This window comes from Bufo bufo, chromosome 4 (genome assembly GCF_905171765.1).
Source record: "Bufo bufo chromosome 4, aBufBuf1.1, whole genome shotgun sequence".
Taxonomy (NCBI): Eukaryota; Metazoa; Chordata; class Amphibia; order Anura; family Bufonidae; genus Bufo; species Bufo bufo.
Window position 1 is genome coordinate 176,201,034 of NC_053392.1, and position 21,473 is coordinate 176,222,506.

Sequence of the window (21,473 nt, forward strand, 5' to 3'; positions counted from 1 at the left end):
AAAAGGTGCAAAAATAATTTATATAACTGAATGTTAAAAAGTTGTTTTCAAAGACGCATGTACTAAAAATATGGAAAATGTGTCTGGTCAAGAAAGGAGGTAAATGGCCCAGTCTTGAACTGGTTAAGGCTACTTTCACACTTGCGTTAGGAGCGGATCCGTCTGGTGTCTGCACAGACGGATCCGCTCCTATAATGCAAACGCTTGCATCCGTTCAGAACGGATCCGTTTGCATAACCATGAACAAAAAAAAAAATAATGTTTTTTTTTTTTTTTTTTTTTCATGATAATGCAAACGGATCCGTTTTGACTTTACATTGAAAGTCAATGGGGGACGGATCAGTTTGAAGATTGAGCCATACTGTGTCAACTTCAAACGGATCCGTCCCCATTGACTTCCATTGTAAGTCTGGACGGATCCGTTTGCCTCCGCACGGCCAGGCGGACACCTGAACGCTGCAAGCTGCGTTCAGGTGTCCGCCTGCTGAGCGGAGCGGAGGACAAACGGAGCCAGACTGATGCATTCTAAGCGGATCCGCCTCCACAGAGAATGCATTAGGGCTGGACGGATCCGTTCGGGGCCGCTTGTGAGCCCCTTCAAACGGAGCTCACAAGCGGAGCCCCGAACGCTAGTGTGAAAGTACCCTAAAACAGATTTTAGAATTTTTGCATTATGTGTAAAACTCTAGTGTGAATAACAACTAATAGTATTTGGAGTTGAATATTAATATTAGATTTAACTTTACAATTTTTTTTTACAAATCTGTACAAAAAGAGACACGGATCGCACTTCCACATGTCAGGAATTAATCTTTTGCTTCTTAGCATAATTTATAAATATGTAGCTGAGGCACGTTGTATACATTTTGATCAAAATGCATAGGCCCACTTACCACATCAATGTGGCCTCTACAGTAGGGTGGCCAGTCATCTTTTTTTTTTAGCTCCCAGTTCTCCGTCCGCCGCAGGGCCTGGACAGATGCAGGGATGTCCTCCTTTTCAGCATTGTGCTGTCTGAGCGTCAGCTGGAACTACAGACTGACTGACTAAGACTTCTCTCACCACCAGTCAGTCACTAGAGCCACGGACATGTTACTCTGTGACTGACTGAGGGCAAGAGAAGCACTCCCGCCCCACCCACAGCTAACTTCACGGTCTTCCAGTTCTTTTTTTCCCCTCTTTTGATGGCAGTGGGAGACTTGGCTTAGGCCCATGCACACGACCGTTCAGTTTTTTGCAGTCCGCAAACCGCAGATCCACAAAAAACGGAAGCCGCCCGTGTGCCTTCCGCAATTTACGGAACGGAACGGGAGGCCCATTGCAGAAATGCCTATTCTCGTCCGCAAAATGGACAAGAATAGGACATGTTCTATTTTTTTTTTGCGGGGCCACGGAACGGAGCAACGGATGCGGACAACACAAGGAGTGCTGTCCGCATCTTTTGCGGCCCCATTAAAGTGAATGGGTGGGAGTGGTCATAGCATACAATGTCCGGCTTTTGAGAGGAAAGCCAGTAGCCACTTTACGGTGACCACTGCACCTGCAAATTGCAAGACCCAGCAGCTCAACAAGACCACTGCTGTCAGGCTAAGCCCCCTTGGCACTGGGCCTCACCAGCCTACCAGCACAGTATTATAGCAGCAACATCCACCATGCAGCACTGCACCATGTGAACATATCTCAAAAGCTCACCTTTCCATATGGTCTCATAAACCAGACCGAGAAAGTATTAGGGCTCATGCACACAAACGTATTTTCTTTCCATGTCTGTTACATTTTTTTTTTGTGGACAGTATGTGGAAACATTCATTTCAAAGGGTCTGCCAAAAAAAAAAGGTCACTCCATGTGCATTCCGTTTCTGTATGTCCATATGTCCGTTCCTATTGTCCGCATTATGGACAAGGATAGGATTGTTCTATTAGGGGACAGCTGTTCCGTTCTGCAAAATACGGAATGCACATGGACACCATCCGTATTTTTTGTGGACCACAAAATACATATGGTCATGTGCATGAGCCTTTAACCCTTATGTTAGTTTCTGCTAATTAAAAACACCAAATGGGAGGAGTGGTGATACCATGAAAAACAGAAAAATTTATTTTTTTAACATAGCATCAGTACTGCATTTTCCATAGCCTCCATATTGCCGCCAGCTAGATTATGCTTCAGTGAAGCATGCAACATCATTTCCTTGGATTACTTCTCAAGGGACATTCACACACACAAAAGTAGATGCCATCGTGATCATACACATATATTCTATAAGACAGTGGGGGAGGGTTATATGCACTTCTGTGCAGGTATTAGCTGCATTATCTCATCAAAGTTGGAGGACAATTTTCAGTTTGTGCAATTCTCCTTGACACATAGACAGAGTTTGCTATTATAATTAGTAATGAGGTCTTAAAATGATTCAGTAAGATGAAAGAAACCAAACTCTAAATAGATCAAAAACAACTGATAATTTACTCTCTCTCTAGTAATGTCACATTTTCGCCTTTGCCTTTTTCAGTCTATCTAAATTCAGCTTCAATGATTAAATGATGGGGCAGATGAAAGCAATTCCTCAATGCACTGTAGATAATAACCCAGTATAAGACCGGCATTCTCTAAGATTTCAATGCATAGTATATCACCACCCCTAATAGACACAAATTGGAGAAAATAGTTAAATTAAAAATGATCTATTTTAATACTAGAACATGCTGAAATGCACTCATCATCATTATAGTACTGTACAAAGCGGATAAATAGCTCATATAAACCTTTGAGCTACAGTATTTTTATGTTAAATTCTACCTTACTAATTTGTGTATCTAGAAACTTTCTGGAGGACAGCTTGGGCTATGATTCTGGCTATATTAATTCATACCTAGTTTTCTGAAAGACAAGCCTAAAAAAATTATTTTACATTTTTAGCCACAAAAGAGAACAAATATGAGAATAAAAAAAAAAAAGGGAAAACAGCTCACCTCCTAAAGACAGATAATTGTCCCTCCAGTGCTTCTAAAAGTTAAGCACCCGATCAGTCAATGTTCAAACCTTTAAAGAGTCTTGACTCTGGCTATCAGTCAAACTGGAGACACTCATCTGCAGACAGCTCTATTTCTGAGTTGTTGGCCTTGACTGTACAGAGTAGGGTTTTGGTTGTGTGAGTGTCTTAGGAAAGGTCCCAATTCCAAGAACTCCTAAACAGTACTGTCAAGTTATAGGGGGTAATTTACTAATCTGAAATGCGCCTAAAAATGGAGGTGCGACAGTCACACCTGGTTTAAAATAGTGGCCATGGCGTGGGAGGGGAAGGGGACGGGCTGGTAGGCCTGTCTCATTCATCATTTTCTATGTTAGTTTTAGACGTAGAAAATGGTCTAAATGTAAGACAGCAAGGAAGCTGTCTTACATTTAGAACCGGCACTGGATTAATGATGTCCTTTAGACTAGAACCAATTGGGGCAATTATAAGGTGGTGATAATTTTAATGTTTTTCAAAAGTACAAGTACACTTTAAGCAAAGGGGCGACATGGGCACAATATAATGCAGCTTCTGCAGTAAACAAAAGGTCTAGTTGATTGCATATTTTCAGATATGGGCTTATGTTATTCTAAAAATAAAAAGCTTCTACTTCCATTCACTCGGTTTCATCTTCAATGGCTAAAATAAATTCTCCTGTAGCATATTTGAAGTCAAGTGCCAAAAGGCTGTAAAAATTAAACACTTTAAATGGGTCAACTAATATCTACAAGGAAAGCTCTGCAAAATTCATCTGAAAAATATTTCATAACTTGCCAGTATGATTAGAAGGCATTCTTTGATGTATAAACTAATGTTAGGGAATTTCCTTTAAAAAATAAAAACTAGGTCTGTTTAACACTGTAAAATGTATGCTGCCAAAATGTGTTACATGCCATCTGCCAATGTATTTGAGCCAGAGAGGTCCTTTTCTTAAAAAATGAGGTTGCTTTGGACAGATTCCATTGATACAGTAGCTCAACATTTAACTACTCAGTGGTGTAACGTGTTATGGCTCACATCCATCCTTAAGGTGGAGCAAGTACTCCCTTCATAAAGTATGTTTCCTTAGTAGAAATTCAACTTTTAACTTTTATTAATATTAGCTGTATAGTAAAAATGTATATAAAATGTGTGTTCTACTTCCAGGGCTCCAATCGACTTGTGCCAATTAGATGACATCACGTCTGATATTGAGGACCACAGAGAGTGGTCTCCTAAAAGAACAAAAAAAACTAACTTTTGTGGTCAAAGACAAAAATGTATATACTGTAGGAGCTTGGGGGTGTAAAGGGCAGGGTGACCCCACCCATGAAGCTTGAAAGTTGGGAGGATGTTTGCTTGAACTAAGGGTTAAAATAAAGATAGGTAGAAAAAAAGGTAGAAAAAGACAGGGGTTTGTTGGATTGGTGAAGGGTATCATTGTAACTCATTAACAAATGTTTTCACAAAACATCACATGAATATTTGCATAGCCTGACAAATATATAGATTAGAGATGAACGAATCGAATCCCACAAAGTGGAATTCGATCTGAATTTCAGGATAAATTTGATCCCCATCAAAGCCGAATTTCCTCGTGCTTCGTATAAGAGATTTAACCTGAAATAGTATAAAAAAAATATAAAAATCATTCTTACCTCCTTCATTTTCTCGCAATGGGCCACCAGCCGCCATCTTGATTGAAGATCTCGGCCGAAGATCTCGGCCGAAATCCCAGGAAGTAAACGTAAAGGTAAGCATATAAGAATCTAACTATTGTATCTAGAAAATGTTAATTTGTGTAAACACTGGGGGTCATTTATAAAACTGGTGTAATATAGAACTGGCTTAGTTGCCCATAGCAACCAGATTCCACTTTTTGTTTTTTACAGCTCCTTTCAATATATTATGCATTCATATATATCAGAAGTATGGTTTTATCTAAATATATATATATATATATATATATATATATAATTTTTATTTTTTTTATTTTTTTATTTTAGTAATTACACATTCATTTTGTGTCATACATTTTTTACAATTACAAAAAAAAAAATAGCAATTTAATGTCTATTTCTGAAACATTTCTGCTGGGATTCAAACTCCCAAGCTTGTACTTTAGAGGCAAGGACATTAACCACTACACTATACAACTACATGTTAACCTGCACAGAAATATTAAATAAGTCTTCTGCTGAATAGGAATACTCACTAAATCAGAAAAACTACTATGAGGTTTTTCTGACACAATTTTGCATTCAGCTTTACAGCCGAGTGGCTAAGGTCCTTTCATCTAATGTACAACATTGGGAGTTCAAATCCCAGCAGAAACTTTTCAGAAATTAGATTTAAATAGACTGGGGTGTTGCCAAGCACTGACTCCATATATGGATACAGCTACGGATATAGGAGTTAACACACATGCTTTATGAGACGTGTTATCTAAACTAAATGCGTTAAGCAAACACCTTCAATTGCTTTTTAATGGCTTTTGTTTCAAGATAACGCAATGAGTTAAGAAATTTGAGTTAAGAGTTTGTGTGTTAACCCTGCTTCCAATGTGCTCGGGTGCTCAGTAGAATACCAAGCATCGCAAAGTGTTCTACTCGAGCACACGAGCACTTTGGTGCTCGCTCAACACTAGGCAGGACATCTCAGCCCCCCTAATATTCTCACATCTACGCTGCTGCTCCCACAAGCGGTACAGCAACTGTTCATGCCCCCAAAGCAGAGCCTCTGCACTTGCACCACTACTCAGAGCAGCCACAGAGGTGCAAGATTGTCAGGGCCAGTCAGATGTCCATGTGTTACATAGACAGCCTGTGTCTCTTGCTGCCCTGCTACTTCTATTGAGAACATTATTCATTGAACTACTACTACTCCCATTTTTGTAACCACCACTCCCCTCCTTTCCTTGCTCTGTGTGCAGTTGCACAGCTGCTTCTAATTGTAAATCAGCTTCTGCTATAAAGGCTGATCTGCTCTTTCACTTTTTGCCTGAGCTTAATTTACTAGTTTAACCAATAAATGCGTTCTATTCTGATTGTCTGCCCATGTAGCAAACATCTGTATGTTTACCGACTTTGTTAGTCTGCTGCCTGCCCTGACCTTAACCTGTCTGCTGTACTGACCCTTTGCTGCCTGCCCTAACCTCGGATTAGTTCCACGGATTTGCACGACCTCTGCCTGCTTATCAACTACAAGAATTGCCTGACTCCCTGGTTTTTCACACTGGTGTCTCTGACCCCATAGGTCAGCTTCCAACTAGTGTTGAGCATGAATATTCGAATTGTGAATTTTAATCGCGAATATCGCCACTTCCAGAATTCGCAAATATTTAGAATATAGTGGCATATATTAATATTTGCAAATAGTGTTGAATATTCTAATTGCGAATTTATCGCAAATATATTACATTGACGATTTTTCCAATCAAGTAAACAATGACTGGAGATCACGAATTCCCGAATTTGCAAATTTATGGCGAATATTCGGCCAAAAATTTGCGAAATATCGCAAATTCGAATATTGCCTATGCTGCTCATCACTACTTCCAACTGCAGCAGGACTATTCCAATAGGTAGTGATCTGGTGATCCCCTCCAGTAAAGACCAGATCCATGTAGAGGGGTTAAAGGGGTTTTCCAGTTACACAAACTAAGTAAATAAATAAAATATACCTTACTGCATTATATGTCCGATAATGATGTTCTGAGGGCATTTTGATCCCTGCAGCATAATTGTGATCTGTGTTTACATCCCATCAGAAGACTCACAAGAAGTATTTTTAGCATCAGGTGTCTACTTCTCCTTCCCACTGGGAAATCACAGATCTAAGCAGGGTCAGCAGCCTCATTAGTATTCACTTCAATGCAGTGAATACTAATGAAGCTGTGCTGGATATGGGTTACAGGAGTGTCCCTCTTCCAGCACATATATTTTTATAGGTCTTCATCAGGATTTGAACTCCAGTCCATCTGTATGGCAGGCAGTAGAGTTACCATTACACTACTGACCTGCTCTGTTGGGAGGGCTGAATTTTCGATTTAATTTTTCGCGTATTGCGATTTTCTTTAAACTGTATAAGGCAACTTTCATATTGGTTGGCTAATATGTGTATTTTACGAATATTCGCTGTATTGCTATAACTTCGTTTTTTAGAATATTACGAATATTCTAAAATACGAAGTTATAGCAATATATCAAATATTCGTAAAATACACAATTTAGCTAATATAGTACTATAATCTTAATTTTTTATAGTCAAATTTTTTTGTCTCTTCTGAGCTTCATTTTTGGAAAAACAGACACTATTAAAAAATATTATACAGCCCTATATTAGCTAAATTGCAGTCTATATGTGTATATTACGAATATTCACTATATTGCTATAACTTTGATTTTTAGAATATTACGAATATTCGAAAAAACAAAGTTGCAGCAATATAGCGAATATTCGTAATATACACATATAGACTGCAATTTAGCTAATATAGTGCTGTAGTGTTTTTTTTTTATATTGTCAATTTTTTTCCAAAAATGTAGTTCAGAAGAGACAAAAAAATTTGACTATAAAAAAAAAGATTATAGCACTATATTAGCTAAATTGCAGTCTATATGTGTACTTTATGAATATTCGCTATATTGCAATAACTTCGTTTTTTCGAATATTCGTAGTATACACATATATAGAGTTGAGCGAACACCTGGATGTTCGGGTCCGAGAAGTTCGGCCGAACTTCCTGGAAATGTTCGGGTTCGGGATCCGAACCCGACCCGAACTTCGTCCCGAACCCGAACACCATTGAAGTCAATGGGGACCCGAACTTTTCGGCACTAAAAAGGCTGTAAAACAGCCCAGGAAAGGGCTAGAGGGCTGCAAAAGGCAGCAAAATGTAGTTAAATCCCCTGCAAACAAATGTGGATAGGGAAATGAATAAAAATAAAAATAAAATAAATAAAAATTAACCAATATCAATTGGAGAGAGTTCCCATAGCAGAGAATCTGGCTTCATGTCAGCAGAGAATCAGTCTTCATGTCATAGCAGAGAATCAGGCTTCACGTCACCCACCACTGTAACAGTCCATTGTCAGATATTTAGGCCCCGGCACCCATACAGAGGAGAGAGGTCCCATAACAGAGAATCAGGCTTCATGTCAGCAGAGAATCAGTCTTCATGTCATAGCAGAGAATCATGCTTCACGTCACCCAACACTGGAACAGTCCATTGTCAGATATTTAGGCCCCGGCACCCAGACAGAGGAGAGAGGTCCCATAACAGAGATTCAGGCTTCATGTCAGCAGAGAATCAGTCTTCATGTCATAGCAGAGAATCATGCTTCACGTCACCCAACACTGGAACAGTCCATTGTCATATATTTAGGCCCCGGCACCCAGGCAGAGGAGAGAGGTCCCATAACAGAGATTCAGGCTTTATGTCAGCAGAGAATCAGTCTTCATGTCATAGCAGAGAATCATGCTTCACGTCACCCAACACTGGAACAGTCCATTGTCATATATTTAGGCCCCGGCACCCAGGCAGAGGAGAGAGGTCCCATAACAGAGATTCAGGCTTCATGTCAGCAGAGAATCAGTCTTCATGTCATAGCAGAGAATCATGCTTCACGTCACCCAACACTGGAACAGTGCCCTTTTAAGAATAATTTGCGACGGATAGTCCGGACCTAGAAGGTCGGTGCATATAGCTAAAATCGCAAACGGAACTTCTGGAGCTGTGATAGCTTCTGGAACTCCCCAAAACTGGAGGTTGCTTCTCCGTCCTCGGTTCTCTTGATCTTCAAGTGCTGTGTGGACCGCATTTAGATGATCTTGGCACTTCTTGATGCTGTCTGTAGCCGCCATTTGCCATTCTTGCATGGAGGTTTGGGCAGTTTCTAGCGTTTCCACCCTGCCTCCTATGTGTCTTATCTCTTGTCTGAGAGAGGCCAGCTCATGGGCGATTGGTTCAAGTGCTCTCGACAGCGTCTTTTTAAGGAATTTCCTTGAGATCGGTAAGCTTTGTGAGCCCCTTGTTTCTTCAGTGTCGCTGTCGGCTTCAGATGCCTCATGTTCGCTTATGGTCGCCTCAGCTTGAGGAGCGGGCGCCATTTTGGATTCTCTAGCGGCGCATATCGCCGCCGCTTTCTTTATAAATTTGTCCATGTCACCTTCCCCTGGCACAGTCTTTTGGTGGCGGGTAGCTTCCCCAGGCTTAGGGTTCCCGATTTTTACCATGGTTTGTCGGGTGTGCTAGCGTAGGCTATGTAGGGAGGGACTCGATGTAACGGAGCTCAAGCACTTGTGACCATTCCCTCCTTCTTTTAAATATTCTCTCCTCTTTTACCACCTTTTATAGATATTTGCATAACAAAAACTAATTCTAGTAACCTTGAAGCTATCATTTACTGTAAACCGACAGCTACGAACTCTTTATTGAGATAGAAAAGCAATCACCATGTCCCACTCAAATGAGGTATCCATACGAGACAATATCTCAAACTTCGGTGCAACTGTTCTGATGAGCAAGAATTTGCTTGTCATGCCGCTTGTCTGAGAACACGATTTTGCGAACGTGGATACCCAGACAAAGTTCTACGCACAGCATACCAAAGAGCACGAAATCAGGATTCCACCACTCTGAAAAAAACTACAGATACACAAACAGAGCCACAAAAAACAATCAGGCTGATTGGGTCTAATGACACCAAGTCTGGACAGATTAGGGATATTATTTCCCAACATCGGGATATTCACTTGATGGATCCAGACTTGTGTAAGGTCATTGGCCCCCAACCATCAATTTACATATAGACGGGGCAGAAGTCTTAAGAGACTTTTTAGTACACAGTCATTGGTGAACATATCTGTGATATCCGAAACAAAAAAGATACCTCAGTGGCTAGACATATTATTGAGACACACAATGGTGACATTAAAAGTCTGCTTTTTACAGGCATTTAATGGCTTCAGTGCTCACTGAGAGGGCGTGATTGGGATAAAAAGTTCCTCCAGAGGGAGGCTTGGTGGATCTTCCCAGCCACCATGGTTTAAATAAGAAACTTAGCTTTGGCTGCTTCCTGTAATCTGGACAGTCATGCACTTTATGTGGGATCCTGCCTGTCCCTTTATGTACCTCTCTTTTAGGATTTGATATCCTATACCTCTTTTTTGTTGCACTCCTGCCTGGTTTTCATAGAGACTTCTCCTCAATAAATGTTCCAATATGTGTGGCTATCGCTGTAGAATACTAAACAGAGGATGCGCATTTTGTATCCTACAGGGTGGTGAGGACGGCGCGAGCTGTTGCCTAGCAGTGCTGACGCCATGCCATCCTCCCAGCCACACCTCTCTCCCTTTCTCTACCATGCGACGCTCCGGCAGTCCTGCGCTCCCTCCCGGCTTTTTTTACCGGTGATGTTAGCGGATGATCTGGAAGTAGGAGAGAGCGTCTCCCGTGTCTATTTAAATGGCGGCGCGATACTCCACGTGGCTGACAGACACAACACACAGGTCAGACAAACTTGTATGCACCACCAAGAGTGGGACATGTTACCAGTTCCCCCCTTGGTGCACTAGGATATAACGGACTGGTAAACTGTGGCACTCACCATTTTTTTTTATTTTGGTAGCCCCTGGTCCCCTGATGAGTCTGGGGCAATATCTTTAAGTTGTAACGCGTCAGGATAACATCTTTTTTGGATATTAACCTAACTTTTTTGGGGCTGTAGGCACATCTTGGTTCCCCCCCCTTTTTTTTTCTCCCACAAAATAGAGATTGACAGGGCTTGTATAATAGGGCCACGTTCCGGACGGGCAGCACTTGTCAGGGCGATGACTCCGTATTTAGAAGGATATTAGGGCGTAACAGACCTGGTAGGGCAGTTTTACGGAAAGTTTCTTGTATATATATTTTTTTCCCCCCCCCCCCCCCCCCTTCCCCAAGGCCCCAACAGCCCGCAAGAGTCTATCGATTTAACTACATACCGGTAAGACCATTCCATGTTTTATTTTATTATCTAGTTTATTGTTTGTCTGTTATTTTTAGACACGAGTTCAATAAAAGTTATGTTTTAATTCACTAATTTACCATTATCACTACCCTATTTGTTGATGTGCTTGCCATCATCCAGCAGCGCAGATGCTGAACCTTCTCCTGGCCAAGTTGCTGGTACTACAGTACCTCCCTTTCCATGTGATTGACTCTGCACATTTCAGAGAACTGATGGCTTGTGCTGAGCCAAGATGGATAGTCCCAAGACGTCATTGCTTCTCTAAAAATGCTGTACCAGCTCTGCATACGTAGAGACATGTCAGTGTCTGGTACAGTTCACAGCAGCACTGATGTGTGGAGCTGCAACTATGGTCAAGGATAATATACTGTATATCCTTTGCGGCCCACTGGGTAAATGTGGTTCCGGCCCAGGCACACCAGTAACTTGGCCAGGTCATGGTGGTGTCGCCTTCGCATTCTCATGCTGTTATTGTGGTACCAATGTCCTCCTCCTCATCCTCCACCTTGTCCTCAGCCTCCATTATATGCACAATTCAAAGTGGTCCTCCAGCATATCACCTATGCAGAGCACGGTGGTGTCACGCTCTTCTGCACCTGTACAGCCTAGGTGAATGGAGTAACACTGGGGAGGAACTGCTCCATGTCATCAACCAAGAAATCTACTCCTGGCTGTCTTCTCGCCAACTAAAAATCATACCCATGGTCACCCATAACTGGAAGAACATTGTGTCGGCGCTGCGTCAAGGAGGGCTGACCCATGCATCTACCTGCTGCATGTCTTTAATCTGGTTGTAAGTCAGTTTCTGAAGTCTACTACCCAACTGCAAGATGTCTTAAAAATTGCCAGGAAACTGTGCATGCATCACTTCATCCTCTCTTACCATGCAAAACACGCCCACTTGAGCTGCAAAGGCCGATTAGTGTTCCTCAACATTGCCTCATATGCATATCACCAATTTCTTGATGATGCAGGTGGACAGGAGCATTCCCCTGTGTAACTTCGACGTTAGCCTGTGGCAGCTTATTCGTGACACCTGGTGTTTGCTCACTCCCTTTGAGGAGGCAACTTTATTTGTCAGTCGCCAGGACTATGGGATAAATTATGTCATTCCACTCCATCAAGTTCTGGGGCAGATGCTGATAAATCTGTCTGGCCAAGGGACAGGAGATGTGGCACCTACATTTCACGTCCACTTGGGGGCTGAACTAGCGGAGGAGGACATTAATGCCCAGGAATTGCATACAGAAATAGGCGGTTTATCTTCCCAAATGACAGAATTATTACCATTCGGCAGAGAGATGACTACTGGCTCTCCATGATGTTAGACACTCGCTACCAGGCTAAAATGGGGGCCCTTTTTCCTCCTGCTGAGAGGGATGATAAACTCCACTACTATCAATCTATTCTAAGTAGTTGGTTGGTTGTTGCCTATATGCGCCATCGCCTCATTCACAGGTCTGAACTCACACTCCACTGCCATGACTGTTGTAGGGTGGTAGCATACTTGGACTGCACCTTGCAAACCTCTCCATTTTTTGACTGGGCCACTATGTTGACTCTTCATGCTGTTGCCCCCTACCTCCCCACTTTGTGACTGGGCCACTATATTGACTCCTCATGCTGTTGTCAACGTGCCCACTCTGTCAGTAGGCCAATATGTTGACTCTTCAGGTTGTTGCCACCCTACCCACACTGTGACTAGGCCATGTTGGCTCCTCATGCTATTGCCACCCTCACCACTATGTGACTGAGCCACTGTGTTGACTCATTCTGTTGCCACCCTTGCCAATATCAGGATTTGATCATTATTTGAAAGCCAAAAGCAGGAGTGGTTCCAAAACACAGAAGACATGCAAATATTTCCATCACATTATCTCTGTTTTGGACCCACTCTTGTTTTTGCCTTACCAAAACTGATCAAATACTGACTGTGTGATAGAGGCCATTAAAGTCCTGTGTCACAGTGCAGTTCACTGTGACAGTTGTGGCCATGCAGGCTGGCTGCATGTTCTCTCGCATACTGGCTGCAGGCTGACTCCTGTGTATGCTGGTTGATTGGTTCTCCGTGCTGGCTGCAGTGTTGTGTGTTAACTGTTGCCTGTGTTTGTGTCTCCCCATGTCCATATCTATGTGGTTCCTGTCACTGGTGCTGTGCAGGCTGGCTGCATGCGCTTTGTGTACTGGCTGTGAGTGTTCCCATGTATGCTGTTTCTGTGATGCGTGCTGGTTGCGGCTTTGTGTATGAATAGCGCCTGGATGCTTTTGTGTTTGTATCATCAGTGTGGTTCTCTCACTACTTGTTGTTATGTAGGCTGGCTGCCTGTAACCTCGTACTGGCTACAGTTATCCTGTGCACGCTAGTTGTTATTTGGGGCGTGCTGCCTGCAGCATTCTGTGACTAGTGTGAACTGACATTTGTAATTGTGTTCTGTGCTTATGGTACTCCTGGTTCTGGTGGGGTTAACATTCTCTGATTTGTTCCTGGGTGTGGCTTATCAGGTGCCCTATTTTTTGCAGCTATTTCTCTCTGTGACCTGTTGGGCTTGGGGTCTGTCTGTCTTGAGCCTTTCTTGATGTAGTTCCTTGCTGCTGCCCAGGTTTTTTTTGACATCTGCCCTTTTATGTGGTGTCGCCTGGTAAAGCATTGGTGCTGTTGATGTTGTATCCTGTCTGTTCCATGTTTTGCATGGCAGTGTAACTGCTTCTGATCCTGTCTGTTCCATGTCTAGCCTGGCAGTGCCAACTGATTTTGATCCTATAAAAATAATCAGCAGGCACTCACCATCTGTATTTCACACATAAATTAGTTGACCTTACCTCTTCCTCAGTGGCTTAAGAATGCCATTCTTAAGCCACTGAGGAAGAGGTAAGGTCACCTCGAAACGCGTCTGGCGGATTAAAGGAACCAAACTACAGACCAAATCATCCTGCAGGATTAAAGATCAAAGAATCGAAAAAGTAAGGATCATACAAGATTTCCAACAACTTCATCTTTTTTCCATTCAATGCCATGTGAGATGCTGACAGCTGAACGAAATCAACACATCACATAGACAAGCGCTCTAGACCTGGGTGAGTAAGCTTAACTGTGAGAGGGACGCCTCCACAGCAAAGCACAATCAAATTTTATAACAAGACTATCTATACTAAACTATTAATTCGAAAATCACCCACTGATAAACTATATAGCTGCAGTGCTCTATTGTGAATATCAGATCTTCCATGGTATAAATCAAGGAAATGTATAAAAAATGATCAACTGAAACTAGAGCAATTATAATATATTATGAACATTCTGCAACTAATTTAACACTGGAATATGTTGGATTACCCATAAGAATAAGAAGACAAGTATACTTAGTGAATTTTCAAAATTATATTCATATAATATCCGAAAATTTTATATGAAATAATCTAAAGACACTTCTCTGCTATTTATTCGACCACTTATCCGATTTTTTTATCTGACTATTCAATCGATCTTTTTTATTGGAATATTTAATTGATTTTTTATAAATTGACTCTACCACATTTATCCATTATATATTATATATTAACATATGGTTATTAATTTCTATACTGTGTGCACAATTAAGGTATATTAAGGTATATTGTTATCCATTTTCTTTTTTAATATTTTTATTTATTTTAATATTTAAAATTTTAAATGATAATAAATGTGTTATTTATGTGTGAAATACAGATGGTGAGTGCCTGCTGATTATTTTTATATTTACTTACTTGTTAAGAGATTGGGTGAATCACTTGCAGCAGAGCACCATTACCGCGGTGTCAAACAGAGTGAGCCACTATAATTCACAATTTAAGTATACATGATTTTGATCCTGTCTGTTCCATGTATAGCCTGGCATAGCCCAACTGCGTCTGATCCATGTATAGCTTGGCAGTGCTTAACTGCTTCTGATCCTGTCTGTTCCATGTATAGTTTGGCAGTGCTTAACTGCTTCTGATCCTGTCTGTTCCATGTATAGCTTGGTAGTGCTTACCTGGTTGTGATCAAGTCTGTTCCATGTCTTGCCTGCAGTGCCTTACTGTTTCTGTTACTGTCCTGTGCAAGTCCTGCCTTCATGAGAGGGCTCTTGGGTTCTCCGGAGGGAGGATATTTAGTCTGTGTGCATGGCGTCCAGGCATCTGCTTGTGTGCTGGTTCCTGTTTGTCTTGTCTGTTCCATGTCCTGAGTTTCCTGGAGGTGCGACTAGTAAGCCCTCGGAAGAATGGGGCTCACTGGCTCTCCGCCCTCTGGGTTTAGCCTCCTACCTTGCCGGTGCACCAGGTTCAGTGGTAGTACTACTGCTATTGCCTAACCCGCTTTTCCTTACTGTCATGTTAATTTATTACATGTGTAATAAAGTACTCAGTTGGTTTTCTGGTCTGTGATACTGTCTTGCCCTGTTTGCACGACTTTCCGGAGGTCTGCCCTGTCCTCTGGGACGTGACATCCTGCCAGCAGGACTTCTTTTCCGCCCGTTTCACCACCTGGGGGGAAGGGGGGGGGGGAGTTTGGTTGGTTGGGTGGGAAATTTTTTGTTCATTATTTAAAAGTGAAAAAGTTGTATATGCCTTATACAATTGAACATAACACACTGTAATGGCAGTCACTGTTGACCTTTATTATTGTATCAAGTATATTATATCCTTTTCATGCGCTTAATGAACAGACGGACTCTGTGATGATATTTGTAAGCGCTTTATTCTTTATTACCAAGAAATTGTACAAGCATTCTTTATTCTGTGGAATACTGTTAATAAAAACTATCTGATTTAAAAAAAAGGACTTCTTTTCCATCTGAATAAAACCAATTTCAGAGGCAAATGGCCAAAACACATGCAAATTGAGCATGAGGCCTCTATCACACAGTCAATATTTTGCATCAGGATTTGATCATTATTTGGAAGCCAAAAGCAGGAGTGGGTCCAAAACACAGAAGACATGCAAATATTCCCATCACCTGTCATCTCTGTTTTAGACCCACTCCTGTCTTTTGGCCTTATCAATACTGATCAATTACTGACCAAATACTGACCGCATGAAGCGTATGCTCAAAAGACGTGATCAGTTTTTTTGGGTTGTTCTGACGGATCAGAAGAAGGTAAAAATCAACAGTGACGTCAACACAAAGTTACTGTTGACACCCTCTCCACTGTCATGGGGCCACTACTTGTATCAGCATGTAACAGAACAGGTTCTCTAGCAATCTATGTGGAATCAGCAGACGGTGTAAAATGAGAGCACTATTTGAAGTGTGAACTGCATCTAAAAGTGACGTCTGTCACCTGCGTGTCATACTGATGTGCAGTAACTGTTTAATTAGTTATGGATGTTTCTGTGCTGCACAGTGATGTACACCGAGATTCACTCTCCCTGAAAGCCGGGAAATAGCTGATTTATAACGTGCTTCGTGATGAATTAATTCAGATCGAATTGAATTTTTTTTTTTCATTCAAGGAAGCATCCAAATAGAATTTTTCAAAACTTCATTCATCTCTAGTTATAAACATACATTTTGGTAGGATCATATGAACAGGGTCCATAGGTGAAATAGGGTTTCCTTACTTCAATGGATGTCTTTATAGTTGTGTATATAACCACATGCCATGCAGCAATACTCCTTAAGATCCTTAAAGGTGATGGTATATTGTAAAATTTTAACACATTTCACATTTAGGGCTAATTTATATGGGCCATACATACAGAAACATATTTTACATGATGGTGATCACCTATATGTGATTTACTTGTACTATGAAAATGGTTTTCCAATGATTATAGTGGCCATGCCAGTTCTGCTTTTGCATTTAAAAGACTGTATTGGTAATATGATAACCTATGTCAAATACTATTGCATTTTGCTATTAAAGAGGATCTTAAAAAAGGCATCATTCAGGTAACTTTCTGTAGAGCACTCCTCTATACCTGCTAGAGGTTTATGAATGAATTGCCAGTAGTCTGTAATAAAGGTCCAGCTGGGTATTACCAGTTGTGGATGTGTCCCACAGGGTAGCAGTGATTATATAGTCAGACTGCAGGGGCACACCTCCAACACCCAGTTGAACCTGTTCTGTCCCCACATGAAGGCGAATGAAGGTGTAACTGATAATGACTTTGTGACTGTCCTACCTTCGTATCTAAGCAGTGGAGCAGACCGGACCGGCAGATGCTCAGGTTAGATGGATCCAGACGTAAACATGAGGATGCAATCAAACGTGGGTTTATTTGATCCAGAGCAGTGACATACGGTGATGCAATACAGGAATGCAGTAGCAGAGCAGATGCTGTGATGTGGATGTCTTTCCTAGCTAACTGCTGGTCAAAAACGGATGCTTTCACAAGCCGAGATGTGTGTCTCCAGTCACAAAGGAATGCAGCACTGAAAATGGCTACAGGAAGTGACAAGGACCAAGGCTGCTAAAACCACGCCCAGAGAGAAAAACTTTATTTAACAAAGAACGAGGCGTGCAGCATACGAATTCCGGCCAGCAGATGGCAGCAGAGAACAATACATTGAAACAACATGGTAAAAGGAGATAATAATGCAGTGCAGGAATTCAATTTGAAAAGAACAGCACACTCCCCGTCTGAAATTCACTTTGGGAATTTTACTACGACGAATGTCCATAAAATATAAACAACCTGTAAAAAGAACATGTTAGAATGCAAAACATAGTTTAGTCCTGTTTTCCAACTTGGAATGGAGATCTGCGGAGTTAGATACAGTTCTATTCACCCAGCAGGGACGTTCTCGATGGGTAATATTAAAATGAGTTTGTTAATTGGCCTTGAGAACGATTTAAGCTCGCCCTTCCTGAAGATCTTCAACTCCACCTTCCGGACCTTGCCATCCTTGCTAGGGAAAACCTTTGAAATTAGTCCGATAGGCCAGTCAATCCTTTCGGTTTGTTGCTCTTTCATCAATACAAGGTCTCCTTCCTTCAAGTTCGGTTTGTGGTGTTGCCATTTTCTTCTTCCTTGAAGAATACTGAGGTACTCCTTTCGCCACCTGTTCCAGAAGTAATCTGCTAGGTATTGTACACGTTTCCAGTGTTTTTGGCAGATGTTAGCATGAGTAAATTCTCCACTAGGTATTAGCGTATTCTCAGTTTTTTGGGTAAGTAGAATAGCCGGAGTCAGTATGGCTGGTGTTTCAGGATCCATAGACACTGGCACAAGGGGTCTAGAATTGATAATGGCCGAAACTTCAGCGACAAGGGTGACTAGAGTCTCATGTGTGAGTCTAGATGAGTTAACATCCATCAACATAGAATTTAAGATGTCGCGTGAGATGCCGATCATTCTTTCCCAGGAGCCCCCCATGTGGGAACTATGAGGAAGACTGAAAATCCAGGTGCAACCTTTTTCCGCCAACTGATCTTGAACGGACATGGTGTCGATGTTAAGTTCTCTACAGGCTCCGATGAAGTTGCTTCCCTGGTCAGACCTCAATTGTTTTACTGGTCCTCTGATTGCGAAAAACCGTCTTAAGCCATTAATAAGGCTGGATGTGTCCATAGATTCTATCACCTCTATGTGAACTGCTCGCACGCTCATGCAAGTAAATAGTACAGCCCAACGCTTACTGTTTGCGTGACCGCCGTGGGTCCTGCGTGCGGACACCATCCATGGCCCAAAGACATCTAGGCCAACATAGGTGAAAGGCGGCTCTGTACATAGTCTATCCGCAGGCAAGTCGGCCATTTGTTGGTGTAGTTGTTTTCCTCTTGCTTTACGACAGTGCACACATTCATGCAGTACTTGGGCCACACGTTTTTTCATACCTATAATCCAAAGGCCTGCAGACTGTAATTTGCCTTCAGTAATTTGCCTGCCTTGGTGTTCGGCCCTTTCGTGGTAGTGTCGGATTAGCAAGATGGTGATATGATGTTTGCTGGGAATGATGAGAGAATTTTGTTCTGCAATTCCCAGGTGGGCTTGATTCAAACGACCACCAACTCTCAGCAAGCCAAAACTGTCGATAACTGGATTTAAGTTGGCAAGAGGACTTTTTAAAGGAATCTGCTATTTTTTGTACAAGCACTTCCATTCTACGTTGAAATTTTCCTGCTGGACGTGACGTATTATGAGGTACTCACTATGAGAGATGTTCTCAGCAGAGAAGGGTTTATGACAGGCATGCCAACCATGACAATCTTTATCTTGGTGAGTATTATGATAACATCTTACAATGTGCACTAACCTTGCAATAGTTCTGACGAGTCTCATCCAGCTGGAGAAACGTTCAAAGCGCTGACAACCGAAGCTGGCGGTTTGCTTTGTTCCAGTGACTAATGCACTAACTTCAGCGTGGATTTCTGGATCATTATCTGGATCCTGGATGCTGAAAACTTCCTGTGCACATTCGTCTGCCTCTCCAAGCAGAAACTCTGGACCTGTAAGCCAAGTAGAGTTAGTAAAGGAACCTATAGACATAGGCCTAGTGGCGTGATCTGCTGGATTAATGATGGTACATAGTGCCATTGTTCAGGTTTGTAGGACCTCCTGATTCTCTCTATGCGGTTACTAACGTACACATAAAATCGCTTGGTCCGATTGTGGATGTAACCTAAAACGACCTTACTGTCGGTGTAATACTGGACTTCAGCTATGTCGACACCCAGTTCTTGTTGTATGAAATCCGCAATCTCCACTGCCAACAGAGTCCCACAAAGTTCCATTCTGGGAATAGTATGATCGGGCTTGGGGGCTAACTTAGCCTTACCAAAGACGAATCCAACGTGATTTTGGTTGTTGGGTTCTGTCTCCTTCAGATAGGCAACCACTGCGATGGCCTCCGTGGAGGCGTCCGAGAACACGTGGAGTTCTTTCTTTATGCTAGAGGAAAGTGAGGTTTTAATATAGCATCTCGGGATGTGGATCTCATCCAAGGCACACAAGGATCGCTTCCAGGCTTCCCATTTTTGCTCTTTCTCGGAGGGAATTGGGGTATCCCAATTCTTGACTGTTTCAGAAAACTGTCTCAGTAGAGATTTACCTTGTATGGTGATGGGCGCTACAAATCCCAGCGGATCAAATAGGCTGTTTACTACTGATAGGACGCCTCGTTTTGTGAATGGCTTGTCTGCACAACTTATCTGAAAACCGAAGGAGTCAGCCGAGAGATCCCATCTGAGGCCCAAGCTCCTCTGCACAGGTGGACTGTCCAGTCCCAAGTTAATGTCCTTGAATCCTGGTGCATGATCGCCTGATTCGAAGGCCCTCATAACGGCCAGGCTGTTTGAAGCAATTTTGTGTAGTCTAAGTTTAGCTTGGTGCAACATACTTTGAGTCCTTTTGAGCAGATCGATAGCCGCTTCTTCAGTCGGTAGTGATTTGAGTCCATCGTCTACATAGAAGTCCTTTTCTACAAAGTCTCTGGCGTCTTTACCGTACTCGGATTCTCCCTCTAATGCAGTGCGCCGAAGGCCGTAAGTTGCCACGGCAGGTGAAGGGCTGTTCCCAAATACGTGTACCCTCATTCGATATTCCGCCATCTCTGCGTTGGTGTCATTATTCTTGCACCACAGAAACCTGAGGAAATTTCGGTGGTCCTCCCTGACTACGAAACAGTGGAACATCTGTTCAATGTCGGCGGTGATGGCAACGAGCTCTTTTCTGAACCTCATCAGCACTCCAACTAGGTTATTAGTCAGATTAGGACCTGTGAGAAGGACATCATTAAGAGATACACCTTGATGTTTGGCGCTTGAGTCGAAAACAACCCTAATTTGATTAGGTTTCCGTGGGTGATACACTCCAAATAAAGGCAAGTACCAGCACTCGTCGTTCTTCTCTAAGGATGGAGCTGGTTCTGCATGGTTGTTGCGGAATATTTTGTCGATAAAGGCAACGATGTGTTCTCTCATCTCAGGCTTACTGTTCATGGTACGCTGAAGAGAGTTAAATCTAGACAGAGCTTGTTCCCTATTGTTCGGGAGTCTCACCCTGGTAGCTCGGAAGGGTAATGGAGAAACCCAGTGATTGGTTTTGTCTTTAAGGAACTCATTGTCCATTATCTTGATAAATTCTCTGTCCTCTACTGACAAAGATACTTTATCATCGTCCTTGCTTGTTTGAAAGACTAATCTTCCCAAGTTGTCAGCAAAGAAGGGAGGAATGTCGTCAGGTGGTTGTATGAGGTCTGGAGGCTTCTCTTTCACCTCATAGTGATGAGGGCAAGGCTTAATGCAAGTTGTGCGTCCATCTCCACGCATGTACGTTTTGAAAGAGCGGATTCTTGGTTGATCCAAGCATACATTTCCTATGACCACCCATCATAAGTCCAGTCTCTGGGCGTATGGTGCATAGTCGGGACCATTACACTGTTGACGCACCTTGTGTACCCTTAGATTGTCTCTGCCAAGCAGGAGTAGAATCTCGGCGTTGTTGTCCATAGGTGGGATAACGTTGGCAAGGTGCCTTAGGTGTGGATGGTGAAATGCAGCTTCCGGG